At 38.3% G+C, this 17,019-nt stretch overlaps 1 pseudogene; it reads left to right on the plus strand.

Moving 5' to 3' along the window:
• The first annotated feature begins 14,668 nt into the window (after nt 1-14,668).
• LOC123459980 lies at nt 14,669-14,777 on the plus strand (annotated as a pseudogene).
• The last annotated feature ends 2,242 nt before the right edge of the window (nt 14,778-17,019 follow it).

Consider the following 17,019-nt stretch of genomic DNA (forward strand, 5'->3'; position numbering starts at 1 on the left):
TAGGTACTCTGAATGCTAATCTCCCTAGTTGATAACAATTGGAAATTAAAGCGTAGTGGAGATGGTGTATTGTTGGGGTCAGGCTTATGGATGTTATAGCCAGTTTCCATATACCAGTATTTGGCACACTGTCCTGTTGTTATTGTCCACCTTATGTTGTCCAGGGGGTGATGTCCATCCTCTGCTCATGCCATAATTTTCCCTGCCATCATGGAGCTTCCCCCTCAAACCCGTAAGCCAAAATAAAGCTTTTATTCCCCCAAAACTGCTCTTGATTGGGTGATTTCTACCAGAAATTTCAACCTGACTGCAACAACCATCAAGAGATATAAGCTAGATCAGAAAATTAGACCCCCTCAATGTGCTGCCTTCAAGAAACTGCCACACCACTAAAGACAGGCACCTCCTTAGGGTGAAAGCATGAAGATGATATTCCAAGAAAATAGAGATAAGAAACAAGTAAGCATCACCATAATAATATCAGATAAATAGACTTTAAACCAAAAATAATCAAAAATGACAATGAAAGCCACTTCTTACTTATCAATGGGGATGATATGATAAGAAGGTATAACAGTCATCAATCTTTATGCACCGAACTCAGGTGCACCCCAACTCATAAAACAAAACCTCCTTAAAAACAAAATAGAAATAACCATCAACACCATCAAAGAGTTCAATACTCCAATATCAGGAAGAGATAGTTCATCCAAACAGAAAATTAACAGGCAAGTAAGATAGCTCAACATCACCATAGATCAATTAGACCTAATGGACATCTACAAAACATTCTACCCAAAAACCACAGATTACACATGCCTCTCAACAGCCAATGGAACCTTCTCTAAAATAGATATTTACTGAGCCATGAAGCCTGTCTCCATATATTTAGGAAGATCAACATAATTTCCTGCATGATATCAGATCCCAATGTTGTATTGCTAGAAATTAACAACAAAAGATCCACCAGAAATCCCACCAGCTCCTAAAAACTGAACAACAGACTTTTAAATAGTAAATGAGTAGTGGATGAAATTAAAAAAAAAAAAAAAACACAAAGAATTGAATGACAATGAGAACACAAAACTTATGGGACACAATGAAGGCAGTCCTTAGGAGTAAACCCATAGCACAAAATGCCTTCATAACAAAGACAGAGAGATTCCCAAACACAGCATCACTTCGTAATCAAAAAATTGGAGAGAATAGGCAGTGATGGTTTATATCTCAACATAATAAAGGCTTTATATAAAGCTCCTAAAGCCCAAATACTTAGTGGGGAGAGACTGAAGGAATTCCCATTGAGATCAGGAGCAACAGAGGGGTGTCCCCTCTCACCTCTGCTCTTCAACATAATACCAGAAGTCCTAGCTCAAGCAATGTGTCAGGAGAAAGAAATAAAAGGGATACAAATTGGAAAGGAAGAAATTAAGTTATCCCTATTCGCAGATGACATGATTGTATACATAAGTGCCCCAAGAACCTCCATCTCAAAATGCCTAAAGGTGATTAATTCCTACAGGAAAGTACCAGGTCACAAATTAAATTAACAAAAATCAGTAGTCTTTCCATATCAAAAGACAATGATACAGAGAAGGAAATTAGAAACACAGTCCCATTTTCAATAGCGACAACAAGAATAAATAAAATACCTTGAATAACAATGATGGATGTGAACAACATATATAATAAAAACATAAAAAAAAAGAAAGAAATTGAGGAGGCCTTGAGAAAATGGAAAGAAATCCCATGCTCCTGGATATGCAGAATTAACATTGTGAAAAAGGAAAGCCTACCAAAAGCAATATACAGATTTAATGCAATGCCAATAAAAATCGCAACATTTTTCATCAGAGATAGAAAAGAAACTATCTCAATATTCACATGGAATAGCAGAAGCCCTCAGATATCCAAGCATATTCTCTGGAGGCATCACCATCCCTGATCTAAAGCTATATTACAAAGCCATAGTAACACAAACAGCAAGGTCCTGGCATAAAAACAGGACTATAGATCAATCTAACAGAATCGTGTACCTGGACTTTGGGTGAAGTAATTGTAGCTACTTGATATTCGACAAAGGCCCTAACAATATACACTGGAAAAAGCACAGCTTCTTCAACAAATGGTACTGGACAAACTGGATGACCATATGCAGGAAAATAAAATTAGATGCGCACATCTCACCATACACAAAAATCAAGTCTAATTAGATCAAAGACCTTAATATGTTACCAGAAACTCTGCTGCTACTGGAAGAAAAAATATCAGGAACACAATGTAGGTGTATGAAATGACTTCCTGAACGAAACCCCAGAAGCTCAGGAAATGAAATAATCACTAAACCATTGGTATCTCATGAAGCTGAGAAGTTCTCTCACTGACAAATATACAATAAGCAGAGCCAATAAATTACCCACAGAATGGGAGAAATTTTTTGCAACCTGTATAAGTGACAGAGGCTTAATTTCTAGAATTTACAAAGAAGTCAAAAACATAAAAAAAAAGTAAAATATCCCACTCACAAAATGGAGCAGATAACTGAATAAGAAGTTCTCAGAGGAAGAAATGCAAATGTCAAATACACACTAAAGAAAATGTTCAACATCCCTAACCATCAGGGAAGCACAAATTAAAACAACTATGAGATTCCACCTTACCTCTGTAAGGATAGCAATATTTAAAAAAATCAAATGAAAACAAATGCTGGTGAGGATGTGGAGAAATAGGAATCCTCATTCAGTGTTGATGGGAATGTAAGATGGCACAACCATTATGAAAATCAATATGGAGACCCATAAAAGGTTGAATTATAGAGTTACCAACAGACTCAGTTATTCCCTTACTGGGGATTTACCCTAAAAGCTCCATGCTTCAGTTCAGAGATATTTGTTCAACCATGTTTATAGCTGCTCAATTCAGAATAGCTAAGAACTGGAATCAATTCAGATGTCCATAATTAGATGAATGGATAACCAAGATATGGTATATCTAAATGATGGAATTCTACATAGTAGTAAGGAAAAATGACACATTTTGAAGAAAAATGGTTGATCTTGGAACAGATCATTCTCTGTGAACTCACCCAATCACATAAAGACAACTGTCACATGGTCTCACTCATCAGTGGCTCCTAACCTGACTCTACCCGAGATGCTGACATATGTAATAGGCATCATGAGGACCAGACAATAGAGAGGGTGGGGCCAAAGGGGAGGGTAAGGAGGGGGCACAAAACTGGACCCAAATGTCAATGGTGCCATAAAATCCTATATCCTGAAAGACAGACTAAAAGGTTGAACCTTCATCTTGGCCTTAGAGGAAACACATGAATCAAAGGGCACTGGAGAGAGTATGATGAAGCCTAACCTTAATCTTCTCCTGTTTCTTCTTCTCTCTCTCTTCTCTTCCCTTTTCCTCTTGTATATTTCCTATGTATTTCTTCCTTCTTTTCCATTGCTTCTGGCCTATAACTCCCAGCACCAGGATGCAGTTTACATACACAATGAGCTGTTGATTAGAGACACCTACAAGGTTTCCCAAAAGAAGATACTTTTCTGTCAGAGCACTTAATTATGAGAAGACCCTACTGTTAAAAAACACTATATGCTATTGGTACGGAACATGGAGTGGCCTGGCTGGCATCTGGAAGAGAGTCAGTCCCCAGGCAGTTACTTGTCTACTTCCAGAAGGTGCTGCATAAGCAACTGGAAAATGGCCAGCATCTGTTCAAGCAAGTCGTGGTCTAAGCTTCAGCAGCAAACAACCTGACGTAATGCTCACTCAAGTGCAATAGTGGCACACAGCTATGGTGGGTAAACAACTGCTATTGAATTGGCTAATGGATTCACTCGGTAGATTGGAACCCATAGCTGGAAGTAGAAAATAAGTCAGAACCACATCCAAAAAATGAGTTCGCTTTCTAATATCAAGCTCACACCAATCTAGGGCTACAGGAGTGCCTAAACCTATTAAATTCTCTCTAAAATAATAATGGATATCCCATTTATCTGGTGCTGACTTCACTGTCTGTTAGAGAATCTGCTTCCTTTGTCATATGGAAGCAAATCCTGCGGAGAGAATCAGCCCTCACCAGGGCCTCAGCTGAACCCATAGAGTAATTGGTAAAATGAGCAAGAGAGCTGTTTCTTGATGAACCTGGTACCAGCACAAGGGTGAAGGAGATAGATACAGAGAACACTCAACTCCTACCAAACCAGATGTCCAGAGACACAGAGTCTCCCAAGACCTCATCACTAAGTAGACCTAAAATAATCCCAACATGGTTCAGGGAAATTCAAGGTCAAGGGGGTGGAAAGATAGCTAGAGCCACAAGTTGGGACATTATGCACAGAGACATTGCCTCTTCCCTATAGCTGATGGCCACCCCCACAATGCATGACCACAATCCCCAAGGAGGAGGGTAACTTCAGAGGAGGGAAGACAGGGAGGAGGCTAACGATAATACCAGCATGGCTGTTTACACAATGGGTACATACATAACTAATAAAAAAAAAATGTTTTGTTGGGCTGGAGAGATGGCTTAGCGGTTAAGCGCTTGCCTGTGAAGCCTAAGGACCCCGGTTCGAGGCTCGGTTCCCCAGGTCCCACGTTAGCCAGATGCACAAGGGGGCGCACGCGTCTGGAGTTCGTTTGCAGAGGCTGGAAGCCCTGGCGCGCCCATTCTCTCTCTCCCCCTCTATCTGTCTTTCTCTCTGTGTCTGTTGCTCTCAAACAAAATAAATAAATTAAAAAAAAATGTTTTGTTGATAACTTTGGGAGATATTTGTGTATCTTCAGTTTCTTTGTTAATAGCTTTCACTGCATCTACCTTGGTTATTGGACATATGAAACAACAGGGCAGTAAGAGAGAATTGAAACTTCTAATACCCATAATAATAAACTGGGTGTGGTGGTGCACACATTTAATTCCAGTACTTGGGAGGCAGAGGTAGGTGGATCACCATGAGTTTGAGGCCACCCTGAGACTACATAGTGAATTGCAGGTCAGCCTGATGTAGAGGGAAAGCCTACTTCGATAAACCAAAAAAGTACCATATATATATAAAACAAATACCCATATTAAGAAATGTAAAGTGGTATTTCTAGACTCTCTATCTCCATGTCCATCAGCTGTGTTCTCTATTGGATCACTTCTCACAAGAGTACTCATTTTGCGTACTCTCTTTCTTGATCCTTACCTTATGCACATCAGTGCAGAACATGTTTTTTTTTTTTCTGTCCAGGGTCTAGGTTGATGACAAAAAAGTAAGATGAAGTAGAATGAAAACAATGCAACTTCCTTTTATTCCAGTATGTGATTTTATGCTTAAAAAGCTACTTCCTTATATGTCCTAGAACTAAGAGAAGTAGGCCAGCTCTCATTTTCCATTTCTCTTAGGAAGACTCTGAAGGGGACTGCACAGCAAAGTTTGAACACTTCATCTTTTCTGTGTTGTTCTAATCCACTGCTTGACATCAGAGCTTGTTTTGAATTCTGAGTTGATCCAATTTATAAAGGCTTTATCAGAGAGAAAATGCCAACACTGGGGTATTACACAAACATAAAAAATGAAATTGTAATATAAAAATGATATCATTTTAATGTCACCAATTATTAAATAAAATGTTAACCCCACATAGTTCATGACAGAGTGGATGGAAGCCACTTTACTTTTGGTGGAGACCCAGAAGTATTAGCATGAATACAAACCTGAAATAGGAAAGAAATTTAGTTTCAGTTCAAATACTCATCTAATTTCTATTTACTGATCCTAAGAATATTTCTCTGTTTTCTGTTTACCAATCATATATTTTTTATATCCAATAAGGTCATCAACATTTCAGAACTTTTAGCTTCCAAGCCATCTTTCCAGCCAATCACTATTACCCATAATTAAAAATAAAATTTGTGTAAGCTCATAATGATCATTAAGTAGGCATATGGAAATTTATTTGGCATATTTAAAAGATTAAGCATCCCAGCTCTCAATGTATCTTAATGGTTGCAAAGTTAGCAATTCCCTTCACAATGCTCTGCTACAAAATCATTATTCTTATCATGTAATACAGGTGAAGAAACTTACAGGTCTAATGCCTCAGCTAATGATATACAGAAAGACAGTTACGGCAGGGGTCAACAATCAGAATTTATTTGGAGATGTCACTTTCAAACTGCTGTTTCACATTGACCTCTGAAAGAAAATCAATTACATAGAGCTAACTGGCTTAGAGAATGTCAATGCAATGCAGTTTAATTTATCATTAAACCTGGACTGTCTCTTTTACCAGCCTGTTGTTTACTGTGAATAGTAATGCAGAATAAAAACTACATTTGGAATGCTAGGAAAGGTTTATTTACTGGGATGTCTACTAGACATTAGAAATATGCTTACTGAAGATCTTTCCCATTATTCTAAATTCATCTTTTAAAGATGTAAATTTATTGAATGATGCTGAAGCAGAAGCTAGAAGAGATAATCGTGCTATTGTGCTATTGTATAAAATGTAGAGTGGTATTGTAGTAACTTTTGGAATTGCATTAAAAACTCAGGGAAATGAACTATCTCTATAAAGAATAATGTATTCAAAGGACAAGTATATGACCAAAAAACAAGTAAATAAGTTTTCCAATACAGGCAATTCAACTAATGGAAACAAGTGTGTGTGTGTGTGTGTGTGTGTGTGTGGTGTGTGGTAGGAAGTGCTCTCTTCTGTGAATGCATGTAGAATCCTGAATTCAGTGAATTTTATATACTTAAAATATAACAGTAAACACAACGTAATCACATAAAACTATTGGCTATAGAAAAGTTGTTTTAAATGAATACCTCGAATTGAAATTGAACTTGTAGTAAAATGCAATAGTCCTTGTTACTTTATAGTTATTAATATTATGTGGAATTGAACCATCACCAGAATTATTATGACTTTCTGCTAAATAAATATTTTTAAGAGAGAATAATTAATCATATATTGTGTGGGATCTGTATTGAAATAATTTGATATTTCAAAGTGATAATAGACCAATTTAGTTTTAAAAATACTTTTATTTATTTGAGAGAATGACAGATAGAAAGAGGGAGAGAGAGAGAGAATGGGAGAGCTAGGGCCTCCAGCCACTGCAAATAATACTCCAGATTCATGTGCCAACCTGTGCATCTGGATTTATATGTGGCCTGGGGAATCAAACCTGGGTCCTTAGCCTTTGTAGACAAGCACATTAACCACTAAGCCATCTCTCTATTTCACTGATTGTGCAAATTTTATATATGTTTAAGTGAAATATTTTCTGTAGTAATAACCCATAAGGGGCAGTCATGGTGCATACACCTTTAATCCCAACTCTAGGAGGCAGAGTTAGGAGGATCACTATTAATTCAAGGTTGGCCTGAGACTACACAGTGTGTTCCAAGTCAGCCTGGGACAGAGTGAGACCCTACCTTGAAGAAAGAAGAAAGAAAGAAAGAAAGAAAGAAAGAAAGAAAGAAAGAAAGAAAGAAAGAAAGAAAGAAAGAAAGAAAGAAAGAAAGAAGGAGAGAGAGAAATAAATAAAGAAAAGAAGAATAGGAGGAAGAGAAAGTGGAAGCAGAGGAGGAAGAAGATGAAGAAGAAAAGGAAGGAATGAGGAAAGAAAGATAAAAAGAGAAAAGAAAAGGAGTAACACAGGATGGAGAAAAGAACAGAGGAACCCTTTAGTAAGTTCTGGCTGGTGAATTGCTTTCTCTGAGGCCGCATTTCAATCTGCAACAACATGAGTTTATATATATATATATTTATACACATACACATACAAATACATACACATATGTATATATACAAAATAAATATTGCATACATGTATAATGTATATTAAGTATATATATATATTTCTTCCACCTTTTCTCCAGACCTCTGTGCATCTGGATACTGGGTAATTGAACCTGGGCTATCATGATTTATAAACAAGTGCCTTTAACCAATGAGCCATATAGTCAGCTCCGGACATCAAAATTTTGTTTTTTTTTTAGAATTTCACCTGTCTTCCTTGTTAAGGCTCAAATTTATGATTACTGGTACCTTCCCTTAAAGATGCTAGATGATTTGTTTTGCACTTTTAGATAATGAAGCCTTCCTGAGTTGGTTGATCATACTTGTTTGCTTTCTTCTCTTCAAGTTTCCTAAGTTTGTGTTTCTTTTGGAGCAATGACTACAGCTCTAGACTGTTTGGAAGGGTGCCTTAAATCCTTTCATCGTTAATGGCCAAAGTTTTTCATTTCCGTTTCTCCTGTCTCAATTCTTACTGTGCCCACTGTTCATCACCTTAGTGACTCCACAGACTAGAGAACAAATTCAATGAAATGTTTTTAAAACATCAACTTCAAGACACAAGGAAATTATTTTTAATACGTTTTTGTTTATTTATTTGAAAGCGATGGACACACACACACACAGAGAGAGAGAGAGAGAGAGATAGGCAGATAGAGAGACAGAGAAAATGGGCGTGCCAGGTCCTCCAGCCACTGCAAACGAACTCCAGACGCGTGCGCCCCCTTGAGCATCTGGCTAACGTGGGTCCTGGGGAACCGAGCCTCGAACCGGGGTCCTTAGGCTTCACAGGCAAGCGCTTAACCACTAAGCCATCTCTCCAGCTCAGGAAATTATTTTTTTTTAATATATATTTTGAGATCCATAGCAATGTTGTCCCTAGGAGCAGACAAGTTCCCATTGATTGTATTTATTTGGTATTATTTTTGTTTTAGTTCCTGATCTCATATGATCCTACATTCACTAGCCCTTCTTCTCCAATGCAGACATTTTACAGCCCTGTAGCACTAATGATTTTGCCATAGGTCTCACAAACGTGCAATGTGTTCAGACTCTTGAAATCCAAAGACTTCCCTTCCTTTAAATTACCGTACATATTTTTCACAAATTGGGATTTCACATTAAATTGGCAATATGTTATAAAATAAGAATATTTACATGTGCTAAGGTGCTAACATAAACATTTTATTTTTTAATAAGTAAATGTATGTCTTTTGTGCATACCAGAGTATGTTGACAGCACACCTATCTTTCTTTCTTTCAGGTAGGTTCCTGCTTTAGCCCAAATTTACCTGCAAATCACTATCTAGTCTCAAAGTGGCCTCGAAGTCATGATGATCCTTCTACCTCTGCTTCCCGAGGGCTGGGAGGTCATCTCCTTAAGATAATATGCATGTCCTCCATTCTGGATCACACATTCCTGATCTTCCTGCTCATCCTGATCTTCATGGTATAGTCTCCTGGTAGTGTGTTTACAAATGCACATATATTCATCCTGAATATTTTTGATGAAAGTTAAAGTCATGAATGTCCACTTCTGTTGCTTACCAACACAGATATTCAGCCCTAGAAGAGTTGATACCTTTCTTCAGTGTCATCCACCATGAGTCAGATGATGTAATCTTATTAAAATAGCTTGTGATGCTGAAAAAAATGAAAGTAAAAGAAAAAAAGAAACAATTAATTTTGCAGATAATTTGCTAAAAAGCCATTTTATTCAAAAAGTTTTGGAAACCTCTAATAAAGTGGGACTAAAATTATCCTGTGTTCTCCAAACTAATCTTTATTAAAATGAACTAAAGATAGTAATAGGCAGTCTTCTAAAAGTTCTGTCCTTAACATATGTCACAGATGCATTATAATGAAATACATGCTTTGAGCATGCTTCAGGCAGTATCATCTATGGATTCATCTTAGAATTGTATGCACAGTTGCTTACTCAATACATACATTCTATGAAAAAGTTTGTTTAGAAAAACTAATCCAAACATTGTAAAACCATCAAAGACTTCTGAAAGAAAATCTCTTAATCATATTCATTTTCTGTATATTAAATCTGTCATTTAGCATTTGATAAGAAATAATTGGTTAACTATCATTCAAATATGTGAAAATATATTAAAATGCTTTAAACAAGAAATAGTATGTAAGTTTAGTTATATAACTTACAGTTTTCTTTTAATAATAAAAAGTAGACAATATTGTCATTTTACAAGCTTGCAAGCAGTACCTTCACTTGCTTCTGTGAAGTTTACCCATATATCATGATTCCTCACTACTTTAAACATCTAAGAAGATTGAATATAAATGCTATTTCACTATATTCATAAGCTTGGACACAAGAAAGGAGGATATGCAGTTGGCAAGCATAAAAAGAACTCCAAGCATAGTGGTAGGCTGGGATCAAAGTTGCATTGGCCCGTGGGAATATTTTTGACTGCTTATAGGCTTAAAGGCTTGAATTTTATAAATGGTATGAAGATTAGTGTCAAGGCCTGAGGACTCATGCTTGGCTACAGCAGAAGCTGATAAACTTCATAAAGTAGGAAGCTGAGCAAAGACTGTCGTCTATCTAGGCACTGAGAACAGCATAGCCTTGGTGAAAGATTTTAATAGCTGCCATCGCACATGATTGGAAATTTATTGCCAACTGTCAATTAAAAAAAAAATCAAATCCATAGTAATATGCAGAGGGATTTTGTTTGAAAAGCTGTTTTAATAGAGAAAACATGCTGACTGTATACTTTCTAAATGCCTCAAAATTTAACAGAAAAAAATAATTTTCATATGGAAAGGAAAATGGACTAAGCTGAATAACTCTTGTGGGGAAATAAGGAACCACATAAATGGGTATGTCAACACAGGACTAGTGGAGCAAGTGAACAGAGAAAGTTCTCTCTCTTGGGGTGACCCAGAAAATGAGTTCCTATGTGGCTGTGGTGTTCTGCACAATGGTGTTCGCTTAAACAAGGATTGAATTAAATTTCAGAATCCTGAAGAAAAAGGAGGGGCCAAATCACTAAGTAGTTTATAATATGTTGCAGGCTCCTGGTGAGTAGTGCTGGCACTTTCAACATTGAAGGGGAACAAGAAGGAATGGTGGTGAGGTTGAGGGTGTTCTGTGTAGTTTTCAACAGTAGACTCTCCTTCACAGACCAGAAAGGCAGGCTATAGTATCTCTGATCCAAAGTAGTAGACTGTGGGATGCTGTGAGAAATTAGTTGTCACTCAAAAATCAAAAAGCGTATCAGATATGTAATAGAAATAGTAACTAGTAAACATTAAATAGTGGAATAATACCAAGTTAAAATTCAACTTTTCAATTTCAATGCAAAAACTTCAGTTTAAGACTGAAGTATCTTTGCATGTCAAGGGCAGTTGATGAAGATATTATAACAGATTCCCCACTTTGATTTCAGAATGAAGTCATTGGTGGTATGCACATCAGAGAGGCTGTACCAAAAACTGCATACAGCAACTATTGTGAAGACTGTGCAGATGTCTCCCAGGGAAAGCAGGGTTATGTTCATTGCCAGACAACGTCAAGGGGCCACTCAGTTTTTGCTCTTATTCTGTCATGGTGCAACTGGATTCACAAAGAATGCTATAGGCTTAGGCATTCCCTTAAACAAACTGTGGAAATAGAGAGTAAATGAATATTTTTGAATTTCACAAAGGCATAGCACCCAGAACAGCTATGGCCCACGTTGGATCAAAAACAGTAGTCAGGTGTGTGTGATGTACATCAGTTTAATGAACTTCAACTATAGCCACCAATTAGAACATTGGACAGCCACAGGTTAGTTCTCTGCGATACTAAGTTAGGCAACAATATGATAACAGAAAAAGCAATTAGCCTGAAGGGTTGTATCGGATATTAAAGAAAGCTACATTTCAGACATTTAGTAATATTTGACAGTATTGGGTGGAGCAACAAGATACAGCCTGCTTTAGATTTCCATGATAAGCTCGACTTTTGCAGTCAAAGAGGACTTACAAACCAAAAGGACTTCTGTGTAGATAGGTCAGTGTTTAAAGGCATTTGCTTATGAGACCTGAAACCTGGCTTTGATTCACCAATATCCACAGACACACTACAAGAGACACTGGTATGCTGCTATTTCTCTACAATAAATAAATAAATAAGTAAATAATTTTTAATAAGCAAAAGGGATATATCATAATGTGTAAAGAAAAACCATTTTAAATAAATTTATAATTTTTTCCCTATTATTTAGTTCTTGTTCCAGTAGCAATTACTTAAAAGAAACAGCTTAAAATAAAGGACTCTATTTTGGTCCATGGTTTCAGAGGTTTTAATCCTTGTCCCCTTCTGACATATTGCGCAGTGGAGCACTATGGTACAGCTAAGTAGCTTCAGTCATGGAGGTCAGGAAGCAGAGAGACTGGGGAGGCAGTTCTGCTGTCACGTTATGAATCCACCCATGGATTAATGCATTGATTAATTCCAAGCTGTCTGATTCCATCACCTCCTAATGGTAGGGTCCCTAATTTGGATACCAACTACTTAACACATCAGCTTTTTGGGAGACGTTTTGTATCCACACCATAACATCCCCTTTTCAGTTAAACATGATTTCAAAAACCTATTACATTTCATTACAAAAAGACCCATTCCTTATAGTTAGTATTTTCATTTATGTCCACCCTACAATAGATGCCATGTACCATTTAGGCTTGGGTGACTGGGCTAGCAGTTTATGTAAAGTTCCTCAACTATGCTTTGTGAAATCCTCTTGATGCTAAGAATCTAAACAAAACACATGTTAAGATTGTATTTGGACCATGCATAGATATGGGTGGATTGCTGTGTTCTCCAAATATCTTGACTCTTACAATCTGACAGGAAGTAACTCTTTTTTTTTTCTTAATTATTTATTTATTTATTTGAGAGTGACAGACACAGAGAGAAAGACAGATAGAGGGAGAGGGAGAGAATGGGCGCGCCAGGGCTTCCAGCCTCTGCAAACGAACTCCAGACGCGTGCGCCCCCTTGTGCATCTGGCTAACGTGGGACCTGGGGAACCGAGCCTCGAACCGGGGTCCTTAGGCTTCACAGGCAAGCGCTTAACCGCTAAGCCATCTCTCCAGCCCAGGAAGTAACTCTTATCTGAAAGGCTGGAAACCACCCCCCCTCGCCCCCGGGGTGAAGCAGTTTCACACTTTAGAAAGGCTGGGAACTTAATAAGACAGGAACAGTCATTTTTGTCTTATAACTAGGGTGGACCTCAGCAAAAGGATGAGTTCATTGTATACACGATGGCATGATGCTCTGGAGCTCGGGATTGAGTCCTATGCAGATGATGCATTTCCATTGAATCACAGTGTCAAAGATTTGAGTCCTTGGTCAGATATGCTTGTCATTTTCCAGTAGTGGTAAGACTGGACATGGCCATGGGGGCCTGACCACATCATGATCTTGGGGAACAAAGGAAAGGAAGGGACTTGAGTCCCCTTTTTCCCTGGGACAAATGGGGCCCTTGCTTCCTTTCATTCAGCCCTACCTCTTGAAGATTTACCGCCTCCCAATAGTCTAGCAGGCTGGTTATGAAGCATCTACCATATGGGTCTAAACCATAGAATGAATGTAGTTTTTAATGAAGTTTTGTTATTACACTTAATTTTTGAAAATAGATGAATGGGATATTTACAGATAAAAGCTTTCATATTTAATATGTAGGAGTCTCAAGGCATAATACATAATGAATACATCAAGCATTTGATTCAAACATGTTGAGATATATTAGGATTGTTAGGTAACAAAGTTTAGTTACTCAAAACCCAATCTATCACATCTGCATATAAATGAAGCTCCTTAAGTAAGTCATATAAATCCCCAACTTAAGACCTGTAGCCTAGGATTGTGGGTGTGGCTCTGTGGCTGTTGCAATTGTCTTTTTCATTGCTGGGCCAAAGCATCCTACCACTGGCAGCTGATGGGAGGAATGCTGTTTATTTTGGTTTGCAGTCTCCAGGGGAAAGATGAAGGAGCAGAGGCTGGGCATCACCTCCTGACCACAGATGGTGACATTCAGCAGCAGGAGACTGAGCTGAACTAACAGTGCTAGGGGCTAATAAACCCTCAAGGCCTACCCACTGCAGCACACATTCTCAACAAGGCTCTACCTCCCAAATTGCCATCAGCTGGGGATCAAACATTCAGAACAGTTGAGTTTATAGGGGACATTAGATTCACAGCACCACAGTGGTAGAGCCCTTATTTTCAGGAATGAAGCTCTGAGTTCAACCTCCAGCATTGTAAAAAAAAAATAATAATAATGATTAATAAATAAATAAATAAAAAACAAGTGGCCTAGATTAAACAGATTCAAGTTAAGGAGATTGCATAGTGAACAAATTAATCTTTGAAATTGTAACAGGCATTATGACTGATAAAACTATATTTTATTACCTAGTAATTATCAGAAAAACAGCACAGGATGAACAAAAATAAGTCATGGCAGGAAAGACTGATAAACTTAAAAAAAAATAAAATTTTAATACATCTAAATTAAAATTTTATTCAAATTTAATATAAGAAAGCTAAATGTTACTTTGGTTTGTAAAACTGTCAGTGAAATTTACTACATTGTTAAATATGCCTAATTCTTATATCTCTTTTTGTACAAGTGGAGCTAGTAGCAACTCAATGAAAAACTCTCAATAGTTTCATGTGTAACATTTATCTTTGTTTTAAGGCTTGCTTTTTTTTTTTTTTTTTTGAAAAATATGACGGTAGAAGTCATCAGAAGATTTGGACATTTGGGTAAATGGGATGCTAGGTCACTGAAGATAACTACGCCACGAATTTAAGCAAAGTTGGGATTAAAAAGTGATGTTCGCGCTGCCTTTGAGCCCCCGCGGCGCCTGCACGTGGAGCACAGTTCGCGCGCGCATAACTGGGGCGCTTGGCCCACCGCAGGTGACCCCTTTAACCGCGAGCCTGGAGGGGGCCTGGAGGGGGCAGGCGGTGTTCACTCAAGGCTAAAGTGCCCAGGGCGAGCGCATCCGCACGCTTTTCCCTTCCACAACAGGTCTGCTGCCCTGGGTGATTTCCAACCCAACTGGGATGTGCGATCAGGTTGGAAGTTGGATTGGACGGGAGTTGCATAGTTACTTGAAAGAGAAAGGCGCATGGAGAATGGAGGCGCCAGAGCCTTTGGTCTACAAACTCACTCCAGATGCATTCGCTGCCCTGGGTTACTGGGGAATCGAACCTAGGCTCCTTGACTTTTGCAAGCCCCTTAACCGTTAAGCCACCTCAGCCCAAACATAACTTGAAACCAAGTATATGGGCGATGACTCGGGTCTGTAATTAACCACCCTTGACAGGCAGTTTGTGGGAACCCTGATGGAAAAGAAGGGGAAAGGCTGACCATGTGCTCAGTGGTCGAGTGATGCCCTGATGGGTTTCCATCTCCAGTACATCTGCGAAATCCATTTGGATAAGCTACCTACATTAATGTTTGATTAACTGCAGATTGTTAAATATCACATTAGACTTAAAAATTCAGGTTTTTAGTTAAAAAAAAAAAAAGTGATGTTAAAAAATAAGTACCAGAAATCACATCTCTTGAAAATCATTCACCTTTCCATGAACCTGTTCCTCCACATTAATGATGAAAGCATCAGAAAAAACAAAAACAACAACAACAACAAAAAACCTCTGAGGGCTTAACTCAAAGACAATTGTCTAAACGTCATTAGGAGTAGTGACAGTCTACAATGCCTGAATAAAGGCCCATGCCTGTCCTCACCTTCCCAGGTGTGTAAAATGAAACCCGCATTTTCAGGATGCATCTGGGAAAGCAAAGGTCCCTCTCCCTGAATATCTTAATAAGAGGATGAAAAATACACCAGTTTCCTTATCCTGCTCACAGGTACTTATTGATCAAGCTAAATTTCTCGTGAATGTAGCCTCGTAAATGAGATTTCTGAGTTCCTGTGTACGTATCTTTACTCACACTCAGTGGGTAGAAGAGCTATCATGTGCAATGAAAGGCACCATTCCCCCTTGCCCCAGGGAAACACTGTACAGCTCACAATTTTGCCCAGGGGAAGTGAAACTTGCCCCTCAAGAAACTAACTGTTTTTGGAACAGACTTTGGAGATGTTCAAACCCAAGGACTCTTGAAATAGCAAAACCTGTGGTAGGAGGCCAGAGGAAAGGACTGGCCAATTTATGCATGATGTAGATAACGCTATACCCTGGTTACTTTGGCAGAGATAAGTACGGAAGAGACAGCTGTGAAAACACTCGTGGTGTAAGAGCGAATGCAATGCAGTGACAAGTATCCTTTCAAAGTGTTCCAATTTTTATTAGATGGGTTTGTGAGGCAAGTTATGTCCTAAGGCATTGTCAAAAACATTAGGGCAATCAACCTGCAATTAGTGGCACTTAAGAGCTGGGGATGGTCAGGGAAAGTGACAGGCTAATAAACAAAGCAGACAGGAGCTTTGTGGTCAAGAGGTGTGAGTGGATGGTATGAGCAGGCAGCACCGTCAGGCCACTTAGCAGTCAGTGTACTTCTCTGAGACACCACGGTGACTTTCGAAGCTTGAAGCCCAAATTCAAGGCCCTGTGACGAAAAAAATAAAATAGGTAATGCTTTAGTCAAATCAAGTCATTAGGTCAGTTATGAGGAATCCTGGACCTACAGTTTTGACATCTAGAAGTCGCTGCATTGGCCGGGTGCGGTGGCACACGCTTTTAATCCCAGCACTTGGGCGGCAGAGGTAGAAGGATCGCCATGAGTTCAAGGCCACGAGGAGACTACATAGTGAATTTCAGGTCAGTCTGAGCTAGAGTGAAACCCTACCTCGAAAAAAAAAAAAAAAAGAGTTGCTGCATCCACATTGATGTTCCGTTGTCATCCCAGCAAAGAAAAACAGCGAAAAGTAGTGATGCAAGTGACAAGAATCTAGCACATACCAAAGTATAGTAATTTGCATTTTGAACAATGACAGGTAGGTATGGCTAAAAAGTTCAACATGATTTCCATAAAGCAAAACAGTCACTATAATAAGAGAACAATTTAAAACAGTTAAAAATACCTAAAGAAGACAATAAATGGCTTTTATATAAATGGCAATAGTAAATGGGGAGACTATAATTTAAGCATAAACATCGGGAAAAAAAGTTTACTAACAGACACATATAATGTCTTATAAAGAGACAACAGAAAACAGTAT

The sequence above is a fragment of the Jaculus jaculus genome, chromosome 3, assembly GCF_020740685.1.
Source record: "Jaculus jaculus isolate mJacJac1 chromosome 3, mJacJac1.mat.Y.cur, whole genome shotgun sequence".
NCBI lineage: Eukaryota > Metazoa > Chordata > Mammalia > Rodentia > Dipodidae > Jaculus > Jaculus jaculus.